The 22,043-nt window shown below is 38.0% G+C and overlaps 1 pseudogene; it reads right to left on the reverse strand.

Moving 5' to 3' along the window:
- Positions 1 to 1,188: 1,188 nt before the first annotated feature.
- On the reverse strand, positions 1,189 to 21,348 carry LOC102718385 (annotated as a pseudogene).
- Positions 21,349 to 22,043: the final 695 nt, after the last annotated feature.

Here is a 22,043-nt window from a genome sequence, read left to right on the forward strand (position 1 = left end):
TGTTTTTTAAATAAGATGAATGATCAAGCGTATGCCAAAATTAAAGTTGATGAGGTCACGCATTAAAATACTGAGGGAGTATTTGTGACATGAGTCTGTGAAGTGCACATGCGTGTATGCTCATATAGGGATTGTGATGGATTAGTTTTGCTTCTGTGTGGTAGCAATAATAAGGGGGATGTCTATGAGCTTGCACACCGTTTTTGTGCTGTGTGAAGTAACAGACTTTTCTTTGCAACCATAATGGCCTTGCTAGGCTTAGTGAAGCACATTGAAATGGGTTATGCTTTTTCCACTGTATTTTATACGATGTCGTGTTATCACGTGATTATAGTTAAGAAGAAGCCCGCATAATTAAAGATTTGCTTACCTTGACTTTGCAAATACTATGCAATTCTTATCTTAAGAGTTGGGACATTTCCTACTGCCATTGTGCTGAGCTTTCTATGACAACCTGGAAACAATTAGACCAAATCACAAATTAAGGTCCAGGAGATTCTTGTACAGAATCTAGATCGTCTCAAGCAGCACCTTCTGTAGTTTAGCATCCGGCGGCTAACATACTCACGGGCAATCATGCAAGAACTGTGCTGAATTACCGCTGTGGTGAAATTAGTCTTTCAAGGATTGAATTGGCCATGGCCTGGCCTTCATGCTTGAGGTGATCCTAGTTTTTTTTTTTGGCAGTAGTTCATTTTTCGTGAAAAAATATTGAAGTCAGCAAAATCTAATTGCAGCGAAATTCAAATAACATAACTTCAATGTTAGAAACCGATTTAAGAAATTCAGGAGAGGGCAAACAACCCAAAGAGAAGTTTTCAAACTCGCATTATTTCACTCAGAAATATGATGTGCAGAAGTACTAATCAGTATGTGAAAACTGGATAAAAAGGAAACAATAAGGAAATGTGTAAACATTTCAATATCTTTGGTACATATATATTATTTTGGCAACAATACTGGAAGAGTTTGGAAGCTCATTAACATCTTATTGTTGCACATTGAAGAAAACCACTGCATAACAAAACGCAAACCAATCAGGAACCGCGCTGCTCCTGTTTATAAACACATACTGTACAGATTATTTTCTCTTAACATACCAAATTGTATATGCATACTCGTTGTAATTTTTTAATTGCAGCGGACAGCCGTCAACTGCAACCCAAAGGCAGGTATGAACTATCTCTTTCATCTTGCTGATGGACCATACATGGACATCGAAGACATGTTATCTCTTGCTAGGTTTTCCATGTCGCCCGTGCCCCCATGGCCTTCCTCAAATGCCAGGCCTTCTTTCAGGTGCATGACCACGGTGGCCATCATTGGCCTTTGAGTAGCATTATCTGCTATGCACATCATGGCAACATCTAGAACTTTCCACATGGAGTTGACATTATAGTCACATCGAAGACATGCATCAACAACTAAACCGATATTACCAGTGACAATCTTCTGCTTCACACGCTGAATAACGTGACCGTTGCCAGGTATTATTGGAGGTTCACCGGTAATTACCTCTAGTAAAACTACACCGAAGCTATAGATGTCACTGCTCTCGGTGAGCCTACCAGTGATGTAGTACCTAAAAATGTCCAAGATCAACAAACATAATGATTCCCTGAAGTGATTAAACCGGAAATGGTATAAAATTAATTACATATATGAATACATATACAACGAGATTCATACTCAGGGTCAATGTAGCCCATAGATCCTGCTGCAGGGGCAGATATGTGAGTTTGGGTGTCACTTTGATAGGATCTAGAAAGTCCAAAGTCCGCTATTTTTGCTTTCAGATTTTGACCCAAGAGAATGTTACTTGTCTTCACATCCCCATGAATTATTGGCAAGTTGCAACCTTTATGTAGATAATCCAGGCCTACATATATGTAAACTACAATGAGAACAAGAGATGGGTGACACCACATTTTCTTAATTTTGATTATCTTTCAGTTTTGACATACCTTGTGCAGCTTCAAGCATGACTCTTATGCGTGATGCCCAGTTCAAAATTTCACCGGTACCCGTTTCACCTTCATATATATATTAGCACATAGAAAGTTAGAATAGAACTCTATGATCAAGCAACTTCACATTACAATAAACACAGTTCTCGAACACATTTATGTGGTGGGAAATTTCATAAATATTGTACTTTCCCATTATTCAACAAAGCCAAACGAAAAAGGGCAAATGTCATATTTGCAAATGAAAAATAATTTATAGATAAAACTTTTATATACGTATTCTTAGCAATCTAAAAGCCAATACTGAAAAATAAACTTCAGTAAAAAAACCTCCCAAAATCAACTCTAAATCTATGGTTGAAAATTCAAAATTTGGCTTATAAGCATTAGCATAAGCGAAAAGATGGGGTGAAAACCAAAAAACCGGTGTAATGTTGGCTTCTTGTCATTTTCTATATGTTTGAGGGATTAGCAACGAGCTGATGTACATTACACCTAAAGAGTTTCTGTTTCATGTGCTGGCATGTCCTCAGAATCAGTAGAAATGAACTTTCATGTTAAAATTATACGAAACAATTATTTTCATGCATTTTAAAAGAGTCACACGATTCACAATTATTTTTGTGCTAATCAATTATTTGAGAATGAAATAATGAACAATTACAACAAACTGCTAAAAATGTTTGGATAAACAGGATTAATATATTCCAATAAAGGGGCATATCTAAATATGCTTTGTCCTTTTTTTTCTGAAATTAAGAACTTGATCAGTTATTTCATCTCAGTGAGTTTGAACGACGGCCACGAAAGCTTCTCAATTAGGCAGTGAGTAATAGTATAATTGCAACTAAAGAAACAGTGGTCAGTCTCTTTCTTATTAGGAAAATAAAGTTGAATTAATAAATTAAGTGATATGTTCACTTGTACAACTGTGGTATATATCCTTGGGAAAACGTATGGTACTTGTAATAGTTGTAGTTTGGAAATTGTTATTTTACTGTAAGGAATCACTCTCCTAGAATCACATGGTTTCAACATGAGCTGCCTTGGCTAATTTCGGGAGAGCATGTAGAATATTAAGTTGAAAAAGGAAAGACAACTACCAAACTAGTTAGTTTTGTTTACATTGTGTGTAGGTCCTTAAACATCCTCCCAGAGATTTCACAACATTCAACACTTAGAGACTGAAATGGACAAACCTCTCAGGTAATCACGAAGGTTGCCTCCAGACATGTACTCATAGACAAGTGCTAAATGATCCTTCTCCCAACAGTAACCAATAAAAGAAACAAGATTCCTGTGATGTACCGTGGTCAAGTTCTGAACCTATGTAATGAGATCAAAAAAGGTTAGACCTTGTAGTGTATATAAAATACCGCAGTGGATGTAAGTAAGTTTACATTCACATACGTGCCACTGAAAATATCGATATTATTAGTTACTTAAAAGCAAAAGTAATTGTATATATTTGGCACCTCAGCAAAGAACTCCTTAAGGCCATGTGAAGATGATTCAGATCGCATCTTGACAGCAACCTCAGTGCTGTCTTCTAGACAACCGTAGTACACATGACCAAAGCCTCCGTGCCCAATTAAATGTTTGAAGTAATCGGTAAATTTCTCCAGTTCCCCATATGTGAATCGGCGAGTTTCAGTTTTTTTGTAGATGGTCCCAATGATTTGTCCTATGTCTTGGAGTACCCATGAGTTCCGGTACCATGGAAGGATCATTTGCAGAAACTGGTGGAAAAACAACAATATTCACAATACTGAATCTAGTTATTGAACAATAATAATCAATATTTCTCAGTACAGATAATAATAGTAGAGTATAAGCACCATTATGCTTTCTTTTCGCTCTCCAGATCAAGTATGCCAGAACAAGTATGGCCACTACCAGCACTGGAGCCACTGCTGAAACAGCTATGGTAGTTACTCTCTTGCTTGACGGGGACAAAGTTACCGGTTTTTTGCACATATCTCTGTCAGACTCGTAGCTAAAATTACATAAAACTATTAGTCCAGGGTTTAAATTGGTTGAAAAGTAGCATTGTTTGGTGTTAACATGCCTTCAGATTACAGAAGGAGCAATATTCCACAATCCAGATACATATTATACTACTTGTGAAATCAACATTAACAAAAATAGACAAACCTGATAACAATTGACCTATTGTTTTTGAGGAGCGAGTCTGGGATCGTCCCATTCAGTTGGTTGCATGACAAGTTTCTGTAGAATGTGATAAACAATTTAAGCAATAATTGATGAATATCCCTAGCTTGGTAACAATCTGCAAACATATCTATCAAATAAAAGATTTGTAGGAACAACAAACATGGTAATTTACAGCATTGATTATTGCCAGATATCTTTGATTTGCATACATGGGTCTTAATTTTAGTATGTTTTGATGCAATACCTATAGAATTATTTGCTAAAGCCTTTATGACTATTCTTGGCCATTAATTGACTCCGGTGTTTATCCTATTAGAGGAGTTAGTCGGTGATTTGTCCTATTATGTTTTATTTTTCCATCCAACAACAAAACATATTTTTGCTTATGTGCTTGTCTACTATTGTAAAACATTTCAAATATCTCAAAAAGGATATCTTTTAAATCTAAACTGCGAGGGAAAATAGATATACAACATAGACACCTTTACCAGAAAAAACCAAGCTGTTGTACCCTTCCCTTGCAATTTAGAAGAGATATATAAAGACAAAAAACTAAGAGCCCTAATAGAAAACTTCAATTAAGCACACAAAACTGTATCATGGTTTGCATCTTTATTGGGTTCCACCAATTTATACCAATCGATTTGGGAATTAATTTTATTGGCGAGTTTGACATACCAATTTATTGCAGGACAACCAACAGATGCAGAACCAACAATTTATTGCCACCAACGTATTTTTATTTTACAAAGCAAACTGAAACAAAAAAAAAAACTAGATGACGCTTGCTGTCCTATTGTTCTAGATAAGGATTACCGCGTTGTGATTATGATTGGTAGTTTTTCACACATGAAGATTTATAGTGCTTATGTCTATAATTAGGTAGTCAAAATGATTTTCCTGCAAAAGCGTAGACCTATAAAATTGTAGATATAGGTTAGGCATATATGACGGAAAAATTATATGATATATAGATTAGTAGAACTCCAGATATAGTTATTTTAGTATGTACGGATAGAAATTATGAATAAACTATTAAACTTATTTGCAAGGGAGAACTATGTCATTTTAAATGAAAGAATAAAAATGTGGTTTTTTTTTGCATGAAAGTGGTAGCTATTATTCTATTGATTTTAAATGCATTTATTTGTAGTCATTGCCTTTGTAGATTACAGATATAAAAATGTAAACAATAGGATGTAGCTAGTCGATATTTAACTTCTCTTTTTTACATGTAGTTGGGTTGGCACCATATAAGTGGATTACCTATTGCGTCATATATTTGTTCGAGTGTGTCTTATGATATTTTCCACAAGTATATGTGGTTGTTATTCTTATCGTGCGTGATGTCATAACTTCTTTTTTGGAGGCAAGTAAAAGTATCTGTCATTACCGCTGGCTTTACCTTGTTATATTTATGGGCCAATTTCCTATATGCCCTTCTAATTCCCCCCAATCTCCCTTCTACGCTTGTGTGATTTGCTTGATCTCTTATATATAACCTTGAGTTTTTATTTCGATTTTTTTTTATACCCATTTAGTTAGTTCATCATTAGTTTCGCCATTAATTATTATAGAAATGACATTTGTGTCCTCTGTATATTGCTAAAAGCTACAAATGTTTTGTGTAAATTTTATATGGGTTGTGAATAACAATAAGAGATAAATTACTAAATATTTTTAAAATATAAAATGCAATTTCATGAACAGTTAAGAAATATTTATTGTAAACAAATCAATCTCTACATCAAATTTAGAAATTACTTTTCAACAAATATGCGGTGAAAAAGGATTCATTGTAAAAAAAACAAAGGGGTGGAATTATTTCATCACAAACTAATAAACCTATTTAAAATCTTTAAATAAATTTCAAATCAAATTTGATGAATTTCATACCCTAATGTGTAGTTTAAGTTCCCAAAAATTTAAACCTAAATAGGATATAATTTAAGTTCTCAATTTTATGGTGAAACTGATGTGTAGATTTAATCATAACATTTTAAAAACATTAAGTTTAAGTTTTATTTTTCAAGTTTGGAATTAAATGGTATTTTAGTATAACTATAAATTAACTTTTTCACAGGGAAATTTATCGAGTACGTAGCATATATGAAAATAGTACATATGGGATCAAAATAAAAACTCAGGGATATACAAAGGATAAGGTAAACTTTAGACATGTAGGAAATTTTCCATTCCCTATACAGATTAATTTTTCCTCTTTTTTTTTTAGGAATCACTACTGATCAGTTGCCTGCAACCATATCAGAGTAGCATAAGAATCCGAGGGTGTACAAGTGTACACCCAGGGCCCTAAACAACAATGTTTTAACACACACAACCTTCCGCTCATCGCCACCGTTAGTAGTAGTTTTTGTAGGAGGGAGCTTGCAGCTAGGCTATATCAGCTTTGATCTTTAGCAATTTGACAAAGTTCTAATCACCTAGTATATCGGCTAGATTGAAACTTTATTGGTTAAGTCCAATTTCCTAATCAATCTTGTATTGTCGGCAGTTATCGTACAGGCTCAATTTAAGATACTTTTGTCGCTTGAATTGTTTTAATCATCCACACTGTGTAAGTTATATTGGCTTAATGTTTTGCTGTTTGCTATCCAAGTTCGTACAACCTTTGTTAGGTCAGATCTATTAGATTACGGTTATCAAATTATTTATATTAAGTTGATAAAACCATGTCAATTGTTTCATGTGAGTTTTAGTCGATGAGTTATCTCGTTACCGTATAAAAAAGTTACCGGTTATTATATTGATATCTGGTGTGGATATGCTAACCTTTTAATCTATCATTAAGCATAGTCTATACTTTATAAATTAGGTCTATTCTATCAAGACTATTCTTAATAAACAAAATTGGTTGTTTTGGCAGATTGACACTATTGTTCGGTCATATCATATGACCATTGTTTCATTAATTCAAGTTGATTTTGATCTATTAAAGTGTTTGATCTATCCTTATTAATCATAATCTTGTACGGTCTCAGTTTATAATTTTGTACGGTCTCAGTTTAGTCCGACTTATTATTATTATTCTTAATAAGCTAGATTATATATTTTATCTATCTTAGCTAGTTTATAGTTGGTTGTAGGCTCGTAGCCAATGATCTTTGCAAGTTCTCATGTCCTTATTGCTCTCATATTCATGATATATAGCCGATTGTCCTATTAAAGTGCTTCTTGGCCAATCGGTTGCTCTTAGCAGCTCCCATTGGCCAGTTGGTTGATTGGCTTCTTGGTTTAATCGAATTAATCATATCCTACTTGTTAATATCTAGGTCAAATTGATAGGCATACATGGAACTGTAGCACCCTAAAATCACATTGTTTAATCTGAATTTTGAGAAATTTTAAAAGATGGAAAGAGCCTCCAACAAATAAATACAAGATTGAAGTCAAATTGGCTTGTGACTATTTTTAATAAATTTCCCATGCCTCAAGTTATGTAAGTAAGTTTTTCTAGAATTTTTAGAGCATTATAGGTAATTTTATTCCAACAAAAACCATTAAAAGAATTTCTAAAAAAGCGAAATTAATTTAAATCTCTCTCAACTTGGGCTGAAAGTTGGCCCAAGTCCTCATCTCCCTCCTCGATAGCCGGCCAACCCGGTCTCCTTCCCCCTCGGGTTAGGCCTCCACCGTCCAAGGCCCATCCTTCCCTTCGCGGCCCACTCCGCCACTACCAACGGCAACCGGCCGAGCTAGCCCATGGGGGCATGCACGCACACGTGCGTGCGTCTTCGTCTTCCTCCAACCGGTACCGCCTGTTCCTCTCTCTCTCTCTCTCCAGTGAGGCAGTGAACACTAGTAGCACCGGCCCTCCGATTCATCTCCTCGGCTACTGGTTTCATCAAATTAATTAGGGGAATGAAGTTCCCATCCCTTCCTCTCCTTTTCCCCCATAATTATCCACTCAAATGCGACTTTAATCACCTGTTTTCCGGTCAGCCATTGATGGAGGCAGTGAAGAAACTCGCAGGCATTTCACCTCCCCGGCGACCTTCTACCTCCCAGGACCCTATAAAATGGAACTCTCTCGTCTTCCTCTTCCATTTTGTAGCCCCAGTTCGAGCTCTCGAGCTCTCCTGGGTCCGCCACACCACTTCAGCGGGCTTTTGCCACTGCTCTAGACGGCTTCGGAGGATGGAGTCTATGGCGTTGAGTTCGTGGCACCGAGGAGAAGACCGGCCAACCGTCCATTCGGTGGAACAATGACTTTCCCTGGGGACCCGTCATGCCATCTAGCGTCGTCATTTTAGTGGTAAACCGAGGACTGATCTCCCATGTTGGTCGCTGTTATAGCTGCCATTCCTTCCTTTGGTTTGCCTTTCACTCATTATCAATTATTTCTGGTCTAAAATCTAATTAACGAATTTGCAAAATGTTCACTTGAACAACATATAAAATTTAAATAGTCTTTTTCTTCGATGTTTGAACTCGGAATAGGATATGGTGAAATCACTAATGCCCTCTAACAAATAAAAGCATCCATTTTTGTATTATTTGGTTTTTAATTTTACTGTTGCCTTAGCCGTTTTTACTTCCTTTTGACGTTGTCCGTGTAGATTCCGTTATTCTGGAAGACCCTCTCTTTGTAGCCGTGGAAGAGGAAGAGCTTTCAAGCGATCAAGCTAAGTCAATCATCCTTTGAACAGATTGATCAAGATAGATCATCTCAAAACATAGGTCACTGGTACGATGAGTCTGGGGCCAGGGTCAGCTAATTCTGACTCGGTGTAAGAGGGGGCATGTCTCGTCCCTGGGGATCTGGCAATGGTTAAATTGTTAGGAATCGGTGGGGTGTGAAACCTCACTGGATCTTTTGTTTTGGGATGACATGCTTGAAAGGTCTTCTCATAACTTTTATCCGGGTACCGTGATGGTGTTCGACGTGTGGTAACATGTGTTGATTTGTTGTGTCTTGTACGAAAAGATGTGCACCACTGATCAAATTTAAAAACTATTCGAATAACCACACTCTTGGTTATGGGCAAGCTTAGCAATGTACCCAACTTAGAGACAAGTCATTAACCATAGGTTTAAGGCTTGCAATGACAAGACTGCTTAATTAGACATAAGACTGGTTTTATAAACGGCTTTAAAATACTAAAATATGGCAAACTTAGCTTTACGCAAAAATGTAAACCATATATGCCTTGCCTTTGTTCCCTTATGCATTTATATCATTTTTCAATTGACTTGTCGAATATTGTAGTTTGTAATCATTGTTGCTCCCAAAAATCCTTAAAAGTTGGACCAGAAATAGGTGAAGGCTTTCGTTTCTAGTTCGTTCCGCTGTCAAGTGCTTGTGGCTACCGTTGTTTAGTATATTTGGTTGTAAGGGCCTAAGGTCATCGATTTTAAGTTATTTACGCTTCCGCAAAGTTTGACTTATAATAACCAGCTATGTTTTTATGTACCTCGCCATCCTGGGACGAGGGTTAACACACTTAGCATTTTGTAAAATTGTATTTTTTTCCAGGCATGACTGGAACTTCGAGATTTAGGACCTACACTAGATCCAAACAGATCTCTTACGCCTTCGGCGACATTACTGAAAATTTTGCATCAAAGCCATGTCAAAAATATTTCCCTTGTATTGATTTTTTGTGTCCAAAGTATCGTGTTTCCTTGATGGTCAGGTTCTTTAGCACATGTTGCAAGTCTAGTAAGAATCTAACTTACAATGCAATAAGCCTCTAGTAATCATTACCCTTAACTAGCATACCCTGGTTTGTACTCCCTCATGTGCAAAATATATGATGATTGACTTTTTCAATATCGATGATCTGTGACTTTGACTACAATTTTATATTATCATAACTTTATAAAATCTAATGATTTTAAGATATTATGAACGTAACTTTCAAACCAAATCTGCACATATTATTCTTTATTATAAATTAAATCGAGTACTACAAAAATTATTGATCGTCAAAGATTCGAATGTTTGATAAGTTCTTGTCCAAATATTAAATATTTGTGACAGGAAGTACCATTTTGTGAATGGAAAGCTGCAACCACTTAACATTTTACAGTCATGTTAATTGGCTTATGATGATCCGCCATTGATGACAATTTTTCAGACGAGAGTTAATCCAAGGCTGAGAAAATTTGAGGTATACTTACAAATACTTGAGGGCAGTAAGCAATATAAACTTGTTGGATATCGACCCATGCAATCCGCTGTTCGAGAGATCGCTGCATAGGAATATGATGTAATTAATACAACATGAAGACAAATATATATACCAATCATATGTAACAATTAATGCTAATCCGTGCAACTGTTACCAATAGTACTCACAGAGATATTATCCTCATAGTTTTGTCTCTGGGATTGCTGCATTCCACACCACTCCACAGAAATTCAGGTGGGAAACATGGATCACCCATCCAGTTCTTCCTTATTCCATACTCATATTTTATAGCCATAATAGCATCAACTAGCATTTGGAAATAAATAGAGAAATTTTAATTGCTCGATGATATTTAAGAAAAGGATTAAAGACTGTTAGTACGAAAACTTAGCAATAAGTATTGTTAAAATAAGAAAATTGAATTTAAGCTTGTTGGTGTAACAAATCAAAACCAGCATATACTTCTTTACTGCTTTAAAAGCGCAGTTTCATTCGTACTTTGTCTATCCTCCCCTAGGTACATCACACAGGAAGATAAAACGTCGCACGTCTCTTAAAAAAATCGCCCTCATGAAAAAATAAAAAAAATGAGTCACATTTTTCTCTCCGCCTCTCTCACACTGCTGCGTCACGACACTTCTCGCCACTGTCGCTGTACCCCACACCGCCGCCCCCTACCCGGACGTCTCACCCCCCTCGCCGGACATCTCGCTCTCGCCGCCGTCGGCACTCATCCTCGCCAGACGTCTCTAACTTGCCAGCGCCGCATGTGTCGCTGCCGGCGCCGCACGTCTCACCACTACCGCCTCCTCGAAGATAATCTTTTGTGCATTCAATTTGGGATTTCATTTAGTGTGTTTCAACACAATTGATACTTGGGGTTCTTGATTTGGGGAAACATGAAATTAGGATGTCGAATAATTTGGGGATTTTAATACCCGAAATTAGGGTTTCGATTAATTTGGGGATTTTATGAACTGAACCCATACTGCTTTCTTGTGGATATTGGCACTTGCTTGGCCACACTTCATGGTTGATGCAGTCAGCTGAACGAGTCCGCAACAACAATTGCATGTCCGATGTCCTCCAAACCGCCTAACACGCATTCTTTCTTCGTCAAAACATGGCAGTATTCAGTCTTATAAAAAGTGAGAAAACCCGTCATTTCTTCTCTACTGGCCAAAAACACACAACAAGTCTTAGTAAGGACCTTTATTCCTTATTTCGAATTGTCAGTACTTTTTTCATTGTGTTCTTACTCACAGATTATGAAATTTTTCTCCTTGAGACTGGTCGTTGAGGCACTAGATTATGTTTTTGAACCGTTTGAATTTGAATTTGGAAAATATGACAACTTCAAACAACAATTTGAAGTACTAAATGATTTCAACTGAAAAAGTCATCAACAACAAAGATGTATAACTCATCAAGATCTATAACTTTTATTTCAGTCATTTCTTCATCTGACAAAGTGATAGTAACATTGTTCACAAAATTCACATATCTCTTATTTGGTTTATAGACTATAACACATATATGTCAATTTTGTGAACAATGTTAATAACACTTTGTCGGATGAATAAATAACAAACATAAAAGTTATAGATCTTGATGAGTTATACAATTTTATTATTGATGGCTTTTTAATTGATATCGTTTAGTATTTGAAAATGTTGTTTGAAGTTGACATATTTTTAAATTCAAATTCAAACTATTTAAAAAAAGTTATATAGAAAATGACCAAGATAAAAGTTATAGGTCTTGATGAGCTATAAAACTTTGTTGTTGATGACTTTTTAGTTGAAATCATTTAATATTTGAAAATATTATTTTGAAGTTGTCATATTTTCATATTCAAATTATTCAAAAAACGTTATATAGAAAAATGACCTAAATAAAAGTTGTAAATCTTTGTAAGTTATACGACTTTGTTGTTGATAATTTTTCTATTTAAAATCATTTGGTATTTAAAAATATTGTTTGATGTTGTCATATTTTAAAATAGTCATCCGTGACGGGTCATGATTTAGGTCCGTCAGTGATGAGGGTCATCCATGATGAGCCATAATTATGGCTCGTCAGAGATGAGAGTCATCCGTGACGGGCTATAATCTAGACCCGTCAAGATAAGAGTCATCCGTGGCAGGCGCTAACTTGGTGCCCGATTGAGATATGTAATGTTATCTCAATCGGGTTTAAACTACGGCCTGTCACTGATAGGTGTCATCCGTGACGGGTCTGAGTTTTTTGTCCATCTAACATGGATGTGCGACCATATCTAAATCGGACGATTTTTTGGCCTGTCACAGATGGCTCATCCGTGATGGTCCACTAATTCCAAACATGTTAGAGCCCGTTACGGATGAAAGGTTCTATACCAGTGCCATATCCATATCACCGACAATAGTAGAATCATGGGCTCCAGCTAGAGCTTTGTTATTGGAGAACACTGCCGTGGTGCTGCCAGCTGCGTCTCCAGTAGTATGTTTGTTCCGTTTAGTTATGCATGTTGTGTAGCATGTAATATAATACATAAGAAGGCATATTCTTCGTTTACTATGGTAGAGAGAGCGTGATAGCTTACAGTCTTCGGAGAACGTCGTCGGATTATCATGAGAGATGCGACGGTAGACCTCGTAAGCATTGAGGATTGGGGGTAGAGTAGACCTGGCAGTAAAGATCGGTATGAGTTGGTCTGTGAATAATATACGGTTAACAAAATAAACTAGGTTGAACTAAAGTCAGTCCAAAAATATCTGCGGATCGATCCACGGCTAATCTTACCTGGCAGTGGCAGCAAGCGTGAAGTTGCCGCCGCCTTCAGTGTTGCTGGACCAATTCGTGGTGACGGAGAAACCCTTCTGGTATGGTGCACTGAACGGGCCGATTTGCGCGCCGCTGTCGACGTAAACGGTGAATTCGCGAGACGACCTGTTCTGGAAGTCGGCGAAGTGAAGGATTATAAAGTGGTCGCGGAGCAACACTTCGTCTGGCATCGGATATACCAGTTTCGTATCGTTGCCCGCAGGCACAAAGGCCGTCTGGAGAACCGCTGAGGGCACTACAAACAAGTCGCCTGGATCTATGGTTGATTGGGTGGAAATATTATCCTGTTTCACAACATCCGCTGTTTGCTGTGCGAACCAGTACCGATCATACTGATCATCAGGATACCTGCATATAGATATCAAATTACAAGTATTAAAATGCTACCCCCCCCCCATATTAGAAACAAAATACGCTTAAACATATGCACATGTAGGTGCTACATATTTGAAACAACCAATATCAACCGAGTGTTTATTAATTGGGCACAATATAGCATTTAATTTTCCCCCATATATATATATATGTATTAGCGCTCTGATCGTTACGTAATACACAGCGCGTGACACACCCTAACCAACCTAGGCCCCACACCACCCACCAATAGAGCAGCCACCCCGCTTATACAAGATGCAGTTAAATTTTAAGTATTTGAATTACTTGCGGGTTCCCTGAATAAAGTGAGTTAAGTATTGACTCTTTTAAGTTAAATTTTAACTTACTGAATAAGGAATACAAGCTAGTGATCGCGAGTTAATTTTTAACTAAACAACCAACAACACATTGTTCAATAAGTGGGTAGTCACTTTTAAGTTAATTTTTGACTCAACACGCAACACCATGCTACATGCATTGTCATTAGTTAATTTTTAACTCCATAAATCTTCATGTGGACTAAAATCAATGGGGTCATCAGTTCATTTTTAACTCCTCAACCAGTAAATGCACAGATTTTCTTCACGTTATCATCAGTTAAATTAACTCCACGGTGTACCGTAGTAAACAACCTCACGTATATATAAGTTATTTTTTAACTCAAACATTTGTATCTGTCAGTTATTTTTTAACTTCACCAGCTTTGTTGGGGGTGGTGTTGGTAGAAGGGGGTGGGCTAACATGTATTAATGTAGAATTTTGAATTTACTATTATTGAAATTACAAGCACAACTCAATATTTATTACCTAAATATTGATTTTATTAATTCTGCACATTGGAATTATAATTATATCATCAAAAATAATCTTATGATTATGTACAACTCTCTACATATTAACTCCAATTTTTTATATTTCTAAGTCACGAAAGAACTACAGTTTAGAGTCAAAATCGAACTCAGCTAGGAATTTACTTATTTTAATATATCTACATATTTGTAACGATCATGTCGGCCATAAATTTAATGCTAAAACACGTGTTGTATGATTAATGTTAAAAGCAAAAAACTCTAAAATTGGAATTTATAGTTATTAATATTTTTGGGATTAATGTAAGAGCTTTTAAGATAGAGAGAAATAAGAAAGATGAATATAATTAAACTAAAACAGTTACGTTAGTGACAGTACACTTTGTAGAGCACCAGAGGAATTGGTGGAGCTAGGGGTGGGTACATGACGAGTCAGGATCCTCTCTACAGTGCACAGAGGATCCCATTTGGTACATGAGCCCATTCATCAAAGATAAATATTGGTGTTGGACGGCAAAATGCATTAGCGGGGGATAATGGGGACCCTCTTTGGGTTCGACCCACAGGAGCATGAGATGAGTTTGTGGTTTACCTAAATTCTAGAACGTTGAGATAGAAGAGTTCTAAGCAAGGTACATTTGCTAATTCAACAAAATAAACCGACTATATTATAGCTTTTGAAGTGCTTTCAGTCCGGTGGATCTTTACTATGATAATAGGAGGTACATTGCGTAAGCAAAGGAGCCACGGGTCAAGGTATGCAAGGTGCACATGGACTCAAAAATTTCAAATTCATTAACGAGGCCATTACCTCAGTTGAAGCATGAGGCACATACACTAGTGGAGAATGTAATATCCATGACATTTCTTTATCTTCATGAAGATACAAAATTCGTCATTAATATACTTCTGTGACGAATTTTTATGATGAAATTCATTCCGTCGTAGAAGTCGCGTCACAGAAGTTTCCTTATGACGAAATAGTGTGTTTCGTCATAGAACCTCTTATTCTATGACGAACCCTGTTTGTCTTAGAATTTTCTTGGCAACGTCATAGAATTGCTCTACAACTGGCCAATAACTGCCACGTGCAAGTGATGTGGCAAGCCACGTGAAAGACACGTGGCACAATACGACTGAACTACGTGTTCATGTATGATTGAGCCATGTGGCAATGTGTGACAATGCCACATGGTTGAATGATTATGTGTCATGTGGACCTAGAGGGATTTGACACGTAGATAAACAGGTTTGGATAATTATAGTTGTGACACATGAATACACATTGTTCTGACACGTGATTTTTTTGTCACAGATACGCAGCTTTTTTGTAGGTGGGCTAGCAAAAAAATCATTCAAACCACCGCACCACGTAACAAGTTCAGATTCAAAAAATATATATATCACTCAGTTAATTACACTGTTTTTTACAATGAGTATTGCATACAACCTGATTGCATCTAGTGCAAATGTGAGATTGTTAGCGATATGTCCTAGAGACAATCATCACATATAGTGTTTGTGGATATTATTAATACCATTACATGAAAAAGGTAACTTACTTATTGGTCAATAAGTATTTGACTCATTCATGAGACTCTTTATATATTATGTTACTATTCTAAATGGTCTTAACCATACCATATATGGAACAAATATGATAATATGATTAACATATGTATTGGTTAATGATCATGTCTCATGGATCATGGTATGGAAATATCAAATCAATAACATGGACACATGTGGGAGAACATGTTGCTGGACAGACCCATGTGAGGCACTATAAGGATTACTATGTGCCTTTAGCTAGTCTCGAGTAGTGATGATGTTGATTCCTTAGACTTGAGATCATCGTGGTTCTAACATTTGTAGTGACCAACTTAGGGACTACCAAACATTGCACCGAGGGGTTTGTTATGAAACAGTGAGATTTAGATGATCATGGTTTATGTGAGAGATATCTCGTGGACCCTTTGATATAATAAATTACGGAAGTGAATGGCCATGTTGAGTGATTGAGGAGTTAATCACATGAAAAATAATCTATTAAATGATCAACAGAATGATTAAGTTATTTAAAGGATGACACATTCCTCGTCTTGTTCTTAAAAAGATATTATCTAGTAAAGGGACTCGAGCATTCACACACTAAATGTTTAGCCAATGTGATCTTTATGTATACTTGCTAAAGACCACTATTGACACATGAACCAAAAAGATGTTTTCAGGTTGTAGCCGAGTATGCATGAGTCTACTAAACCGTGCACTTAATATGCTAGAATAGAAAGTTGAGTCGAGATCTGATAGGTGCACAAATCAGATAAGGATCAAAATTGGATTTCTAATAGGCCTTTGAGCTTAGTTAGGAACTCTTTCTATATATATTGGGACGAGGAGCTTTGTAACAAATACAACACCTAAAAAGACTATACCCTAGCAGCATATCCCCCGCAAGCAAAACCCTAGCCACGCATGTGGATACCAGCAAAGGCACTACTGCGTAGCAATATTGCTTAATGAGGGAGTGCGAGCTAGGAGGAGATGATCACACATACTTCTTCGACATCGACGTGCGCTTCGTCGGGTTGAGCTACCCCGACTCTACTTCTGTTGCTATGCACCTCTAGACTGCTAACGATCTATGATCCCTTTAGTCACAAGATATCCTAATTGATGTAGCATTGTCATTTTTATTGGAGCCAGGGTGCCCACATTAGTGGCTCATGGTGCATAAGGACCTAGGCTCGCCCATCCTTGGGAGGGGTCAACCCACCATTACATGAAGGGTGGGTCGGGCTAGCTGAAGGGTCGGGTTAGCCGAAGGGTCGGGTTAGGCAACCCTTAGGAGGAAGGTGTTGGGCCACTGTGACCTCCTAGTGGAGGTAGAACCCGGTTCTCAATAAAAGGGGTCTTTTTGGAGCGTCCTATGTGATGTCTAACATGCTCCAATTACAAAAATTAATGGTACAACTACCATATTTATGCTAGATGTTCTTCATGTCAGACACATATGGTGTTTGACACTTATTTCTCAATAACAAGCATTGAAGATAATGGGACAAACTCATGAGATCTCTAGGTAGAAAGGGACACCCTACCTAGTACTATCAATCCCATCAAGAAGATTTTCTCCTCACGTTAGTTAAGATACTATAGTCATTCTATCTATGGCAATGTGGTTTCCTCTTAATAATATACAAAGAAGCCCATGCCTACAAAGATAAAGGGGGAACAGGCTGAAGACTAGAGAGAGCCAGATAGAAAACAAGCATGAACCAAAAAAAACTAAGGGGAGCTCCAGTTGGAGCTTCCTCCTACATATATTCTCCAAAAATCACGCAAAGACCACAGAAATATGGTATTATGCCTTAGCGTGGCTTTTACATGTATAAATCGTTTTGTTCATGGGATTTTTCCATGGATCCTCCCTTTCAGCCATTTCTACACCTGCGTTACGTTTGCAGCTCGTGGTTTCGACTGCACTCCATGGGCCGAACACAAAAAGAGGATCCACCCGACCTCCTTGCTCAAGGACAAATCCTCCAATAGTTGGTGCGCCAGGTAATGGGACACATTTAGGTGGTCACGGGGTTCACAACCTTTTTGATCTCGTTGTCATCTCGACTCCTACACGGTACATAACCTCAACACTAGTAAGTATAGCTTTCCAATAATTCTACTTAGATGCATATTCCATATATTGTGTCATGACTAATATCCAAGCGCTCAGCCTTATTTGTGAATTGTTTGAGTTTTTCTAAGTCAACAAAAGCTTTAGGGACGGCTTGACCACTGAACCAAGGGATAGTATGTGTTTGCGAACAGCACCTCTACCGTCGCCAATACCCAAGGGCCTCAAACCGCCTCACAGCGATTCCTAGATTAACTCCTAGTGATGAGTTGTGGCACTCGACCCAGCCCATCTCACCAAGCATGCACCTTAGGTCTCTACACCCTGAACCTACCTAATTTCTCAGAAAACGCAGGTGATGACCATTCAAGGGGCCAGTAAGAGGTAGAGTAGGTTCAAACGATTTTAGAACATATTATATAAAACTTCAAATATCTTTCTCGTGTGCAATGCCTGAATGCAAGGAACGATGCATTGTAGAGCGGACTATGCTTTTGTGCCAAAAGATAGTGTGCATGTGTGCACAAATAGTTCCTCAGGGGCTGTTGATAACCTGGGGGCTTGAGCTCACCTCGTAGCTAGGCATAGCTTAGCCCCCGGCTATGAGTTGCAGTGCCTGGCCTAACCTATCACGCTGACCACAGACCCATGGGCTTTACGCTTTGAAAGAGCCTAATGAATCGGATGGTTCCTTAGTAGGGCCGATTCAATTCTTGGTGGAGCCCTCGAGTCATCATGATTCTTGTGCATCACTTCACCAATATCGTTAGGCATTCATGCCGACCTCCACCAGGAGGAGGAAGTTCACGGAAAAGGCTAGGGTCTACGGTCATTGTTATGGGAATTAGGGTCCACACACTAGTGTATCAGGGGGTCACCCACCCTTCAAAGGGTTTGACCCACCTTTAATTGATTGGTGGGCAAGGCCATCCAAAGGGTAGGCTGACCCACCCTTAACCAAAGGATAGGATGGGCCAAGCAATGGGTGAGTTAGGCCACCCACAGCAGGGACGGGTCGGGCCACCCTGACACCTCCTCCTGCGGAGGCAACACCTGAGTCGCAATAAAGCGGGTCTTTTTGAAGGGCCCTATGAGACTCTTGATATGCTCGACCTACTAAAATAAATGCTTTACCTACTGTATTTGTGTCACCACACGTTCTTCATGGTAGATATACTTTTTACATGTCATGCATTAAATACGATGGGAGTACCTTATAATGCCGTAAACCAATGCTCCCAAGTTCATCCGTTGGTACATGGAGATGGGCTGGTTGCCCATGATCATAGGGTAGTGCATGCTTCCCAGCTGCCTCAGCTCCACCGTGGACACAAACGGTGTGCCCTGGCCGATGTCCACCAGGCACACCATCGTGTAGCTTGCCCACGCCACGAACACCGCCTCGTGCATGGTGTAACCTTCGTTGGAATATGGATCGGTGCTGTGTATGTCCACTGTCTCCCAGTCGTTTACCCCAAGGGTGATGTTGAACTTCAGCAACGAGCTGTCTTTGCCGTCGTAGTTGCCATACAGGAACTCCAGCCGGACCAGGTATTCTTCCCCGGTGTCGGTGGGCAGCGTGTAGCAGTTCCGCCCACCGGACGGGAAGCTCCTCACCGTCTTGAGAGTACGGTAACTTTGGCCCCAAAAGTTGCGGTACACGGCGGTCACCTTGTGGTTCTCCCCGGTTTCGACGTAGACGCCGTCGGAGACATAGTTGATACCGGTGGGACTGTCCATGTAGTTGTCTTCTCCCTCGAGCCCGCAATCGATGCTTATGAAACCTGTTTCACAGAAGAAATAACGCTAATCAAAGGTACGGAGTACAATCAAATAACCTGATTCGAAATTTTAGGATCATCTCAATTCTCAACTCCAATATCTAGGGAAAGAAAAGGTACATGTAAACTCGTGATGACCAACAAATAGAAAAAAATGAGAACCTAAAATTTTTTATGCTCCCTCTATTTTTTTCTATATGTGGCTATTGACTTTCGAATCTATATTTGACCGTTTGTCTTATTCAAAGATTTTATCCAAATATATAAAATTATAAGTCATACTTAAAGTTTCTATAATAATAAATCAAATTATAATAAAATAATTAATAATTACATATTATTTTGAATAAGACGAATGGTCAAACCGAAACGTTAAAGTCAATGGCGTCATCTTGAAAAATGAAGGGAGTATTTTGTAAGGGAGTATTTTTATACCAAATTAGTTTACAGATGTTAAAATATACTTTATGATAAACATGACCACAGAAATCCTTTTGTAAAATTTACCGAATTTATGTTCTATAAAAAAGAAATTGAGGCTGTTAGATATAATCTTCACTTAAGTAGCTGCTGCGCCTTATGGGTAAATGCATATATGGTTAGCTAGTAGCGATTACTATCTTTTTTTTTTATTGAGGCAAGTAGCGATTACTATCTAACTACATGAGTTTTCCACAGAGAGATGGCTAGGGGGTCCTAATGGGTATGTGTATGTGTTTGCAAGAGTAAGCCACGTAGTTAACAATTTGTCACTGCAACATGAAGATGAGCTATTATATTTATTATCCATAGGCGTGTATATATTTTTAGTTAAGTTGTTGAGGCTTAATGTTTGATGAACTGCATGCATATCCATGCGGTGCATGATGGAGAGCATTGTCAACAGCCCGAATAAATTTGTTATTTGGATGTCCATCTAAAATATATTTACCTCATCATATCAATTATCACTCCAACAGAACATCCAAATTACTATCATCTATATATATTTTGTTAATATTTAAAACTAACTCCTCTAATGTTATTCTTCCTCTCTCCTCTTGTCATTAGATGTTGAGATATTTAGAGTTTCTATAGCTTTCCAATACGTAGATGCTCTATTTTCTAAGGGTGTGATGAAGTTTTTGCTTGAGAAAATTTCTCCTCCATATGCTCTATTTTTAGGATGGATGATGGAATAGAGTATATATCTGTTAGGGACAATGTGCCTAGAGAATAAGTAGTGCATGTGTTGAGTTTGTGTGGCATGTGTACAATATTGTATATATAAGCAGAAATATGAATGAAAACAAGAGTGGCCTGGTTGCCCAGAAAGCAACATGTAGCTAGTCCCATCTGTGTGCTTTTGTGTTATTTCTCTCTTTTATTTTTACTTGTATTTGCATGATATATACTAGGGAGATAGATCGAAGCTATATGAGCTGAGTGCAATTTGTCTCCAACAGAGTCATTATATATATCGTCTGAGAAATTAATAGCCAACGTAGAAATTAGACAGAGAATTTTTCTGTAGCATCGACGCAGCATGACTGGAAAAGGAGGGAAGAGATTAGAGAGACCTGGCTGGCCGACGGCAGAAACCGCTGCTTCTAGCACGAGTAGAGATATGAAAACCGAAAGCGCCATCGACACTACTGACAACCACGACCAGGCCAGTGACCGTGTGACTTCCGAATGCCAGTGACTAGCTGCACCCCCATATATTGGGGAGATCGCCTCATGCTACACGTACGTACGCCACCCTCCGTGCAACTGATATGAATATTTTTCTCTCCATCGATCAGGCTCTGCGTGCATCACCGTTTCTTGTGTCCGGCAATGGCCGTTTAGCCATGACTTTTTGTCCCGCAACGTACGGTGATGTAACTTCAGCAATAACTGTTCTTTTATATATATTGTTGTGTAATAATAGCAACGTAAACACATATAATTAATGACACTGTCAAAAAAAACATATATAGACACTAGTCGTGTTGACAATGAAACAAATAGATACTGGATTTCATGTTAAACAACCACTTGTAAAGAGTGTTTTATTTTGTAGACATATGCGTTGTCTTCCAGAAAAAAAAATAACTGGACACAAACGTTCCAAGTCCACCATATGATGCATGATTCCATGATGCAAGATTTTCTAACAACTTTGCGAGTTGGAGTAGAATTTAAACAAATGAGGAATGCTAGTCAGATCAGATGCATCGGTCAGAAAGCTTCTCATTGGAATATATTCTTCTTCACTAGTTTTCTCTAGGAAACAAGCTCCACATCCATCCTAGAATTTAATATGTTTTGCTGTTAGTTTATGCCGTCTGCATGATTAT

This window comes from Oryza brachyantha, chromosome 9 (genome assembly GCF_000231095.2).
Source record: "Oryza brachyantha chromosome 9, ObraRS2, whole genome shotgun sequence".
Lineage (NCBI taxonomy): Eukaryota > Viridiplantae > Streptophyta > Magnoliopsida > Poales > Poaceae > Oryza > Oryza brachyantha.